The sequence below is a fragment of the Oryctolagus cuniculus genome, chromosome X, assembly GCF_051225735.1.
Source record: "Oryctolagus cuniculus isolate XC-2025 breed Fujian yellow rabbit chromosome X, ASM5122573v1, whole genome shotgun sequence".
NCBI classification, from domain to species: domain Eukaryota; kingdom Metazoa; phylum Chordata; class Mammalia; order Lagomorpha; family Leporidae; genus Oryctolagus; species Oryctolagus cuniculus.
The window spans coordinates 128,757,308-128,769,581 of NC_142888.1; the positions used below are offsets into that span (position 1 = coordinate 128,757,308).

General features: G+C 41.2%; 1 protein-coding gene and 1 pseudogene across 13 annotated transcripts in view; one reads left to right on the forward strand and one right to left on the reverse strand.

Moving 5' to 3' along the window:
• The window catches only part of MAMLD1 (mastermind like domain containing 1), a 137,870-nt gene that overhangs the window by 60,844 nt on the left and 64,752 nt on the right, over positions 1 to 12,274 (forward strand). The gene's annotated exons all lie outside the window — the stretch shown is intronic.
• Positions 7,707 to 7,798, reverse strand: LOC127487633 (U6 spliceosomal RNA; annotated as a pseudogene).

Sequence of the window (12,274 nt, forward strand, 5' to 3'; positions counted from 1 at the left end):
TATCCAGCCTGGACTTTAACTTCCTCTATCAGTTCCAGTTCTATGGACCAAAGCATCCTACTTAGTAATGCCTTAGCATGGCACCAAGATTGTTAGTAGCTGATGATAATTAGTAACATCCAATCCCTTGTACTTAGGCTTCATCTGCTGTCATCAGAGCTCGAAGTGGCAATTATTGATGGCAATGGGTTGATGGGTCTATTGCTCATGCAATGTTTTCTGCCTATCTGCAGCAGCACACTTCTCACTTCTCACTGCCTCAGACTCCTGGTCTCAATGCAGCCAACATTAAGCCATGTGAATCTTTCGAGCTGCCACCTCCCATTGCTTCTTCTCCATCCCCACTTGGCCTCTACACCATAGTTTTTTTTGTTTGTTTGTTTGTTTGTTTGTTTGACAGGCAGAGTGGACAGTGAGAGAGAGAGACAGAGAGAAAGGTCTTCCTTTGCCGTTGGTTCACTCTCCAATGGCTGCCATGGCCAGTGCGCTACGGCTGGTGCACCGCGCTGATCCGATGGCAGGAGCCAGGTACTTCTCCTGGTCTCCCATGGGGTGCAGGGCCCAAGCACTTGGGCCATCCTCCACTGCACTCCCAGGCCACAGCAGAGAGCTGGCCTGAAAGAGGGGCAACCGGGACAGAATCCGGCGCCCCAACCGGGACTAGAACCCGGTGTGCCGGCACCGCAAGGCAGAGGATTAGCCTAGTGAGCCGTGGCGCCGGCCTACACCATAGTTTTGTCTACAAAACTTTGTAAGGGTTTTCCATGAGCAAAGTATTATCTGGGGTGTACTGGTTCAGAGCTGTCTCGTAGGTGAACTCTGGATTCAGGCTCACGGGGATAGCAACTTAACAATGGACTTCCCTGGGCTCAAGATGTTCCAGCTCTTAGTCATTCCAACAAAAGATGATGAGTCCTTTGCCACAGAGAGTAATTAGATGGGACACTATGTGAAATGTCTGATTTCCAAGATGTTAGTGTTCTGGTGCTGCCATGATTAACTTCAACAAACTGGGTGGCTTTGACAACGGGATGAATCGTCTTATGGTTCTGGAGGCTGGAAGTCTGCAGTAAAGGTGTTTGCAGGACCATATCCCCTCTGAAGACACAAGGGAGTGTCTGCTGCAGGTGTCTGGTTTTTCCTAGGCTTGTGGCAGCAGCACTGCAGTCTTCAAATGGTGTTCTCCCCATGCGCCTGTTTCTGTGTTCAATTTCCCCTTTGTATAATGACATGAGTCATACTGAAGAAGGAGCCCACCCAGTCCTTTCTGACCTCAGCTTAATTAATTGTATCTGCAAAGACCTTATTTCCAAGTAGGGTCACATTCACAGGCACTGAAGGCCTCCACAGGTATCCACAACATGGGGATGGCACACAATTCAGCCCATAACACATTTGAAGACAGATGAATTATTCTGCCATCAACATCACCTCCACCTAACTAGCTAATTTCCATTCTTCTGCAAGCCCACTAGGAACCAAGAGGTCTTTGACTTTGCTTTGCTTGGGGGCTAAATTCTACCCTTTAAAATGAGGGCTATAATATCAAGTGTCTTTTGCCCTAACGAAAAATCTGTCCAGTATCTGGCCTCTCTCGGTGGAATATCATGGCCTTGGAGTTTTTCCTGGGAATGCCTGAGCTACACCTGTCTCCTCATCCTCACCACATCCAAATAACACAGAGGAAGGACCTACTGGGATGAGAGGGCAACTCAGATGTGTTAGGCACCTTGCCTGGCATCACTATAGGTACAGCTCAGAAATAGGTGCAGACTGTAGCACAGCTCACCTTTTGTCTTTCCAATCTGATGCCTAAGATTGTTTCTGCTCCTGATTAATTTTGTGGGGGTGGGGGACTCAGACTTCTTTCAGCTTTGAAAGAGGCATTCAGCCTTTTAGGTTTCTTCCGCCAATACCCTCACACTCCCCTTCTTTCCTTGCCAAGTGCCTTTGATTTGGCTCCTTATTTCCTCCTTCTCTCACGTGTACATCCAGGTGGCAGCAGAAGGCACTTTGAGATGGGCATCAAGGATCCAGTAGAGTCCACTGGTGTAGGAAGCAAGAGCATTGGACATTTTCTTTTGGTGTGAAGTGACCATGGCTAGAGTACAAACTAGAAAGCTGGCGTTGTGCAGATTGATGAGGCTGTGTGCGTGTGGCAGCTGGCTATAGGGTTCTTTAGTGCTGCATGGTGCTTAGGTGAGAGGAATTTCTGGGGGTTGGTTTCTATTTATAGAGAACCCAGGCTTCCTAGACAAGTGCCCGTGAACATCGCCCACAGCGAGAGGAAGCCAGCCAGACCTTGGGGCTTATCCCCACTTCACACAGAAGGATATTCCCAAGGGCTGTTTCCCAGGCCTGGCTTGCTATAGAGGGAAAGAGGAAACAAGACAACATAAGGTTTTGAGATACTTTTTTGACTTAGAGCAAAGTCAATCTCCAGGTATCAGTCCCTCTCCAAGTGAGTGACCCTTCAGTCAGTCCTGTGCTCCAGCCCCACCCGAGAATGATGATAACGACACTAAGGGAACAGGGTGCTGCTGCACACCACAGAACTGGACCTTGGTTCAGGGAACTCTGGTCACTACTACTCTCACCTTTCCTCCTTTCTATTGGCTCTGGAGGCCACAAAGGGGCAGGACATGAAATCAATGGAATGGAGTCTTTAAAAACCAAAATGTGGTGGGTTTTTTTGCCTTTTTTTGTTTTTAGAAGGGCTGAACGGGCAGTTTTTTTTTATGTTGGTAGGTTTTGTGTTGTCACCCCTGAAATGAAATCTGAGCCTCCATACCTCACATGGAGTGCAGATCATCAGTGTTCCTGGGCCAGGGAGGTAGTGATGGCCTTGGCTGTATCTGAGGTCTCCTTTTCCCTTTGTCATTTGCGTACACTGGATATTATAAGCCATTGTATTTTTAAAAAAGATTTATTTATTTATTTGAAAGTCAGAGTTACACACAGAGAGAAGTAGAGGCAAAGAGAAAGAGAGAAAGAGAGAGAGGTCTTCCATCTGCTGCTTCACTCCCCAAATGACTGCAATGGTCAGAGCTGAGCTGATCCAAAGCCAGGAGCCAGGAGCTTCTTCTGGGTCTCCCATGAGGGTGCAGGGGCCCAAGGAGTTAGGCCATCTTCTACTGCTTTCCCAGGCCAGAGCAGAGATCCAGGGAGCTGGATCGGAAGTGGAGCAGCCGGGTCTCAAACCAGTGCCCATATGGGATGCTGGCACTGCAGGTGGCAGCTTTACCAGCTATGCCATAGTGCTGGCCCCAGCCATTGTATTTTAATTGGGCTATCTCTAGACCATAGTAATTGAGTCAAATTACAGCTGAGGGAGGACTCAGTCTTGCCATCTGAAACACCCAAGAAAGATTTGGGTGGGGATTGTTTATAAAAAATAAAAAAGATCTGTGCAAATGTCTATAAATTGGTTTACAAAAGAATGTGGGGGCCGGCATTTTGGCGTAGCAGGTAAAGCCACTGCCTATGATGCCAGCATCCCACATGGGTGCTAGTTCAAGTCCCAGCTGCTTCACTTCTAATCCAGCTTCCTGCTAATGGCCTGGGAAAGCAGTGAAAAATAGTTCCCTTGCTCTCACTCTTTCCCCCTGCTCGCTCACTCGCTCTCTCTCTCTCTCTCTTGCTCTCGCTCTCTCTCACTCTCACTCTCATTTTCTCTCTATTTCTCTATAACTCTGACTTTCAAGTAAATAAATAATTTTTTTAAAAATAAATAACCATGCCATGGAAAATTCAGAAAAACAGGTATGAAATAAAAAAGAATGCTATGTAGAAAATTTCCCAGAAGCAATGTGAAGAATCAAGGTCTCCCTGCACCTGCACGCTAAATTCTTCCTTGAACAGCAGAGCCAGCCCCTGTACCTTAACCCAGTTTCCCCCAATGGTGACAGCTGAATAACAATAGTACAACCAGGAAATTGATATGGGTATAGATTTTCATATGTAGATTTTAAACATTTTATTAAACATTTTACATTTTAAAACATAAGTTCTGTATATAAGCTGAGGGTACATATTTTCATGTCTCTGGAGAAAATGCCAAGGAGTGCAATCACTGGGTCATAGGGTAGCTGCACATTTCGTTTTGTAAGAAATGGCCCACGTGACTGTTAGAATGGCTGCACTTTACATTTCTCCCAGCAATGGATGGGTGATCCAATTTCTCCACATACTCACCAGCATTTGATAATGCTGCTGTTTATTCTGTTTGTTTAGCCATTCTGATTGGTTGGTAGTGATATCTCATGTTTTTTTATTTAATTATTTTTATGTATTTATTTAAGGGGAAAAGAAACACAGAGAGACGTAGACAGAGATGGAGATAGATAGGGATAAACAGAGTTCCTATCTGCTGGTTCACTCCTCAAATACCCATAGTCGCTGGGTCAAAGTCAGGAGCTGGAAACTCAGCCCCGGTCTGCCATGTGAGTGGCAAGAACTTAGTTGCTTGAGCCATCACCTGCTGCTTCCCAGGTTCTGCATTGGCAGAAAGCTGGGATCAGGAACTGGATGTGCATATCGAAACCAGGCAGTCTGATATGAGACGTAGGCATCTTAACCACTAGACCAAACACCAACCCCTCATTGTGACTTAAAATTGTATTTACCTAATGGCTAATGATATTCTATATACATTGTAGATACTAGTCCTTTATTAGATATACATTTTGTAAATATTTTCTCACACTCTGTAGCTTTGTTTTTTATCCTATTCACAGGATCTTTCACAGAGCAAAATGTTTTACTTCTGATGAAGTCTAGTTTATCAATTGTCCCTTTTATGAGTCATATTTTTGGTGTCAACCCTAAGAAAAAACTTATTGCCTAACACTGCATCCAAAAGATTGTCAAGGATAATTTTTGCCTAAAGATGTGCAATTGGGGGCTGGCGCTGTGGTGTAGTGGGTAAAGCTGCTGCCTGCAGTGCTGGCATCCCATATGGGCACCAGTTCAAATCCTGGCTGCTCCACTTCCTGTCCAGCTCTCTGCTATGGCCTGGGAAAGCAGTAAAAGATGGCCTGAGTCCTGGGGCCTGTGCACCCATGTAGGAGACTGAGAGGAAGCTCCTGGCTCCTGGCTTCAGATCAGCACAGCTTCAGCCATTGCAGCCGTCTGGGGAGTGAACCCGTGGATGGAAGACTTCTCTCTCTCTCTCTCTCTCTCTCTCTCTCTCTCTCTCTCTCTGCCTTTCCTTCTCTCTCTGTAACTCTGACTTTCAAATAAATAAGTAAATCTTAAAAAAATAAAAGATGTGCAATTGATCCAGAACCATGCATTGAAAAGGATGTCATGTTAAATGAAATAAGCCAGATACAGGAAGACAAATACTACATGTTCTCCTTCATATGTGGAAGTTAAAAAATAAAACTCAATCTGAACACAGAATGGTGATTACTGGAAACTTGAAGGGGTAGGAGGTATAGAGGAAGTTTGGATAATGGGTATCAAATTAGAGATTATACCAAAGTTTCAGTGTTACATAACATAGTGGGGAGACTATAGTTTGTGATAACCTGGTATATAAAGAAAGCATCTCCAAACCTCCAATCATAAAATAAAGGCAACGAAGGGGGAATATTGATTATCATGATTTTATCAATATATGTTTTATAGATGTATTCAAATGTCACAATGTAGCCCAAAAACATATATAATAATTATTTTTAAATGATACAGATAGATGCCATGTAAACTTCAGTCAGAGCCCTCTACTTGCAAAATAGCATGCAAAATGATAGTACAATGTCACAGCCAGGATGATGACATTGACATAGTAAAGATAAAGAGCATTTCTGCCACCATATGTATCTTTCATGTTGCCCATTTATAGATGCATCTACTTCTTTCTCACACTCCCTTTCTTTAATCTCTGGCAACCACTCACCAGTTCTCCATTTCTATAGTTTTGTCATTTCATGAATTTTATATAAGTGGAATTATACAATATGTCAGCTTTAGGGATTATCTTTCTTCACTTACCATAATTACTGCAGTTTCATCCAAGTCATCATATGTGTCAAGAGGATATTTCTTGAAGGATTTCTAGGTTATTTCTAGGCTTGGGCTATTATGAATAAAGATAGTGTAAACTTATGTGCAAGTTTTTCTATAAATACAAACTGGGTCATACAGCAGCTGCATATTTAGTTTTGTAAGAAGCTGCCAAACTATTTTCCAGAATGACTGTACCATTTTACATTCCTACCAATGATGTATAAGTGATTCAGTTTCTCCATGTCTTCATCAGCATTTGGTGTTCTCACTGTTTTTTTTTTTAAATAGGGATGAAATTCACATAACAAAGACATTTAGTAATTCACAATGTTATACACCATTATAAATATTATGTCTAGTTCCTAAACATTTAAATCATCCCAAAATATGCACATTAAGAAGTTAGTCCCAAATCTTTCCATCTCTTTAGCCCCTGGCAACCACCTGGATTTACCTATTCTAGACATTCCATATAACTGTGACCTGTCCTTTTGTGTCTTGCTTCTTTCATTTATATAATTTTTTCAAGGTTTACCCATATTATAGTATGTCAGTACTTCATTCCTTTCTGTGGCTGAATGATATTCTACTGGGTGAATTTTTTATTGAATGCTTTTTCTGTGTCTAGTAAGATGATCATATGATTTCTTTCTGTTGATGTTATGGTTCACATTTATTTTTTCATATGTTGAACCATCTTGTATTTGATAAATCAAACTTAATCATGAAAAAGATCATTTTCTTAATTGATATTAGGTATTTAATTGTATTTGAGAGTATTTGGAGAATTTTGTACCTATATTCATGAGGGATATTGGTCTTTTTTGGTTGTTGTTGTTATATCCTTGAGTGGTTTGGAGTCAAGGAAATGTTAGCCTCATAGAATGAATTTGGGAGGGTCTTCTCCCTTTTAACTATTTGGAATATTTTGAAAAGAGTTGATAGTTCTTCCTTATAACTTCTGTAGAATTCTGTAGCTTTTAAACTCTCTGGTGTTGTGCTTTTCTTTGTTGGAAGATTTTTTTATTATGAATTTAACCTCATTACTCATTATTCATCTGTTCAGGTTTCCTATGTCCTTCATGGTTCAATGTTGCTAAGGTACATATATCCAGAAATTTATCCACTTCTTCTAGCTTTTCTTCTTTGTTGACATATAGTTGTTCATAATTGTCTCCAATGATCCTTTGTATTCTTGTTGTATCAGTTGTGCTAACTCTTTTTTCTTTTCTTTTCTTTTTTTTAAAGATTTATTTTATTTGAAAGTCAGAGTTACACACACAGAGAGAGAGAGAGAGAGAGAGAGAGAGAGAGACAGAGACAGGCCTTCCATCCACTGGTTCACTCCCCAATTGGCCGCAACAGGAGGGGCTGCGCTGATCTGAAGCCAGGAGCCAGGAGCTTCTTCCTCTTTGTCTCCCTCATGGGCGCAGGGGCCCAAGGACTTGGGCCATCCTCTCCTGATTTCCCAGGTGATAGCAGAGAGCTGGACGGGAAGTGGAGCAGCCAGGACTCGAACCAGCAACCATAAGGGATGCCAGAGCTTCAGGCCAGGGCGTTAACCACAGCGGCACAGCGCTGGCCCCTGAGCTAACTCCTTTTTCATCTCTGATTTTTTTTTTAATTTGAATCTACTCTTCTTTTTTCTTAGTTTAGATAGATGTTTATTGATTTTGTTTATCTTTTTAAACTCCAAAAATATGCAACACTCCATCCTTGCATAAGGGCCATGCTCATCTTCTTTGTATTCTTACAATTTTAGTTAACATGCTGCTGAAGTGAACACCCGCTGCTGGATATAACAAAGTTTTGCTTATCCATTTATCCTGCGATGGGCATTTAGGCTGTTTCTAGTTTTAATTATTATGAATAGTACTGTTATGAACATTTGTGTAAAAGTTTTCGCTTGAGTATCTATTTTTTTTCTAAAGATTTTATTTATTTGAGAAGTAGAGTTACAGACAGTGAGAGGGAAAGACAGAGAGAAAGGTCTTCCATCTACTGGTTCACTCCCCAAATGACAACAGCAGAGCTGGGCTGATCCAAAGCCAGGAGCCAGGAGCTTCTTCCGGGTTTTCCACGCGGGTGCAGGGACCCAAACACTTGGGCCATCTCTACTGCTTTCTCAGGCCATAGTAGAGAGCTCGATCAGAAGAGGAGCAGCCAGGACTTGAACCGGTACCCATATGGGATGTTAGCACCATAGGTAGAGGATTAACCTACTATGTCACAGCACCAGCCCCTTGAGTATCTATTTTAAATTCTTTCAGTTGTATATCTAGGAGCAGAATTGCAGGATAAAAAGGTAATTCTGTGTTTAGCATTTGAGAAACTACCTGTTTTTCAAAGCAGCTGCAAAATTTTACATTCCCACCAGCAATGTATAAGGGGTCCAATTTTTCCACCTTCTCACCAACACTTATTATTTGTTTATCATAGCCATCCCAGTGGCTATAATGACATGACTAATGATATTGAACATTCTTATGTATGCTAGACTGCCACTCTATGTCTTCTTTGGGGGTGTGTCTGTTTAAGCCCTTTGTCTATGTGTTTTCTTGTAAATGTGGTGATTATCTTTTTGTTGAGTTGTAAGAATTCTTCGTGTATTTGGAATATTAGGTCCTCCTCAGACGTATGATTTGCAAAGGTATAGTTTTATTTACACTTTCTTGGTAATGTCCTTCAATGTACAAAAGGATTTAATTTCAATGAAGTCCACTTTATCTATTTTTACATTTTCTTTCTCATCATTTTAGTGTCACGGAAGATTTCATTGCCAAATCCAAGGTCATAAAAATGTTGTGTTTTCCTATAAGATTTCTATAGTTGCAACTTCTACATTTACATTGTTGATTCCTTTTGAGCTGATTTTTTATATGATATGAGGTGAGGTCCAATAACATGCTCTTGCATGTGGATATCCAATTGTTGAAAGACTATTTTAAAAATTAATTAATTAATTGGAAAGACAGACAGAGAGATCCTCTGGCTTACACCTCCAAATGCCTGCAACAGCCAGGAGGCATGAGTTCCATCTGGGTTTCCCACATGAGTGGCAGGGACCTAGTTACTTGAGCCAACACCTGCTGCCATCCACACTGCACATTAGCAGAAAATTAGAATCAGACAAGGAACAGGACTCATACCCAGGATGTGGGAATCCCAAGTGGCATTGTAACTTCTCTGCCAAGCAGCCATCACTGTTACAGAATGACCTGTTAAAATGACTATTCTTTCTCCCATTGAATGGTCTTGGCACCATTGTTAAAAGCAAGTCTATTCCATTGTCTATTGCCTGTATTTACACAAGTACTTTACTGTTTTGACTAATGTAGCTTGGTAGTAAGTTTTAAAATCAGAATATGTAAATTCTTCAATTTTGTTCTTCTTTGTCAATATTGCTTTGAGGTGAGCCTGTGATTTTGATTATTTGTGTATTTAATTGGTAGATTACATGAGTTGACTTAAATATTGAATCAAGCTTACATCCCCCAAAATAAACCCAATTTTATCATTGGTATAATTCTATTAATAAATGAATAAAACTTAAAGGGTTGTGTGTTTAGATTTATGAGAAATATTATTCTGTATTTTTCTTCTTTGCTCAACTTTTGTCTTTGTCAGGGTAATAAAATGAATTGAGAAGTGTTCTTTTTTCTGGAAGAGGTTATATAGAATTTTAAATTGTATAATTCTCTAGGGAGGCCATCTGGATCTAGAATTCATTTCAGGAGTTTTTCAAATTATTAACCTAGTATCCTTTATCATGTATAAGGTTACTTAAATAACTTCATATTGAATAAATTTTGATAATTTGTGCTTTTAGAATAAGTGGCCTGTTTCACTTACATTTCTAAATTTGTGAGGATAGAGTTCATCATAGTAGTATTTCTCAGGTCTATAGGGTCTGCTATGGTAGTATCCCACTTTTCATTCAGAATATTGATCCTTTGTGTCCTTTTCTTTGTCAATCTTGCTAGATGTTTGTCAATTTTATGAATGTTTATAAATAAGTAGCAGTTTTCATTCAGTTTCTCTGTTTTTCTGTTTCCAATGTCATTGATTCTGATTCTTTATTATTTCTTTCCTTTTGCTTATTTTGGGTTTACTCTTCTAAGTTCTTTAAGTGGGAGTTTAGATGACACAGCTTTATCTGATTTTGAAATATTGCATTTTCATTTTATATAAGTCAATGCATTTTTAAAATTTATCTTAAAGTCTCCTCTTGAGACATACTTTTTTTTGACAGGCAGAGTTAGACAGTGAGAGAGAGAGAGACAGAGTGAAAGGTCTTCATTTTTCCGTTAGTTCACCCCTCAATGGCTGCTGTGGCTGGTGTGCTGCGGCCGGTGCACCTGCTGATCCGAAGCCAGGAGCCAGGTGCTTCCTCCTGGTCTCCCATTCCACTGCACTCCCGGGCCACAGCAGAGAGCTGGCCTGGAAGAGGAGCAACCTGGACAGAACCGGTGCCCTATCTGGGACTAGAACCCAGGGTGCCAGTGCCGCAGGTGGAGGATTAGCCTAGTGAGCTGTGGCGCCAGCAAGACATACATTTTTAAGTGTACTATTTAGTTTCTAAGTGTTTGAATATTTTTATGTTGCATTTCTATTAGTGTTTCCTAATTTGACTTCATTGTGTCAAAGGAAACGCCATGTATTAATTCAATTGTTTTTACTTTAAAACTTACTTTAAATATATTTGAGAGGCAGGGTGTTAGGGAAAGGGTTGTGGGGAGGGGAAAAGAGGAGAAATGGTTCCCATCTGATGGTTCACTTCCCAAATGCCCACAGCAGTCCAGGGCTAGGCTGAGGCAGAAGCTGAGAGCTAGGAATCCTACCAGATCTCTCATGTGGGTGACAGAAACCCAATTAACTGAGCCATCACTTTTGCCTCCCAGGGTCTGCATTAGCAGGAAGCTGGCATCTGAAGCTGGAGCCAAGAATCAAACATTGGTAACCCAAGTGAGACATGGGTGTCTTAACTGCCAGGCTAATTACTCACTCTTTCTTTTAACTTTTTTTTGTATGCATTATTGTATGATCCAGAATATGTTTATCTCAGTGTATACAAGTTTATGCAAGTTCAAGAAGTCTATATGATCACTAAGTAAACTGAAAAAGATCTTTGTAAAAATTAAGAGTGGGAATGTGAGAGGGAGGAGGGGGAAGGGTTGGAACCTGGGCAGGAGAGGGAGAGTTTCACTATGTTCCTAAATCTGTTTATATGAAATACATGAAACATATAACTTAAACAAATTTTTTTAAAAGTTCATGGAAAATGAAACTGAAATATGTTTATTTTGGTGCAAAACATTGAAATCCATACATACAGTGACTTTCAAAAAGTTCATGGAAATGCATATTATGGAAAAAACTATGCATAGATTTCAATTCTTTTTATCAAAAGAGGATGTTTTTCCTAGCAATGATGCTAGTTAAGACAACTATGTTCCAAAATGCCTTGTCTAAATAATATTGGAGTCAGCGAACTCAAAAGGCTTCCATGGCCTTGGCAGCTCATGACAAGAGCCTCAGGTGATTACTGATGCCATAGACAAGAGTGTCAATTGTTAAATCAACAACAGGAGTCACTGTGCACTTACTCCCCATGTAGGATCTCTGTCCTTAATATGTTGTACAATGTGAATTAACGGCATAACTAGTACTCAACAGTACTTTACACTTTGTGTTTCTGTGTGGGTGCAAACTGTTGAAATCTTTACTTAATATATACTAAGTTGATCTTCCGTATGTAAAGATAATTGAAAATGAATCTTGGCCAGCACCACGGCTCACTAGGCTAATCCTCCACCTGTGGTGCTGGCATCCCTGGTTCTAGTCCAGGTCGGGCCGCCGGATTCTGTCCGGGTTGCTCCTCTTCCAGTCCAGCTCTCTGCTGTGGCCCGGGAAGGCAGTGGAGGATGGCCCAGGTCCTTGGGCCTGGCACCCGCATGGGAGACCAGGAGAAGTACCTGGTTCCTGGCCTTGGACAGGCGCAGCGCACCGGCCGCAATGTGCCGGCTGTAGCGGCCACTTGGGAGGTGAACCAACTGAAAAAGGAAGACCTTTCTCTCTGTCTCTGTCTCTCTCTCTCTCTCTCTCTCTCACTGTCTAACTCTGCCTGTCAATAAATAAATAAATAAATAAATAAATAAATAAATAAAAGAAAATGAATCTTGATGTGAATGAGATGGGAGAGGGGGCGGGAGATGGGAGGGTTGCTGGTGGGAAGGAAGTTATGGGGGGCGGGGGAGCCACT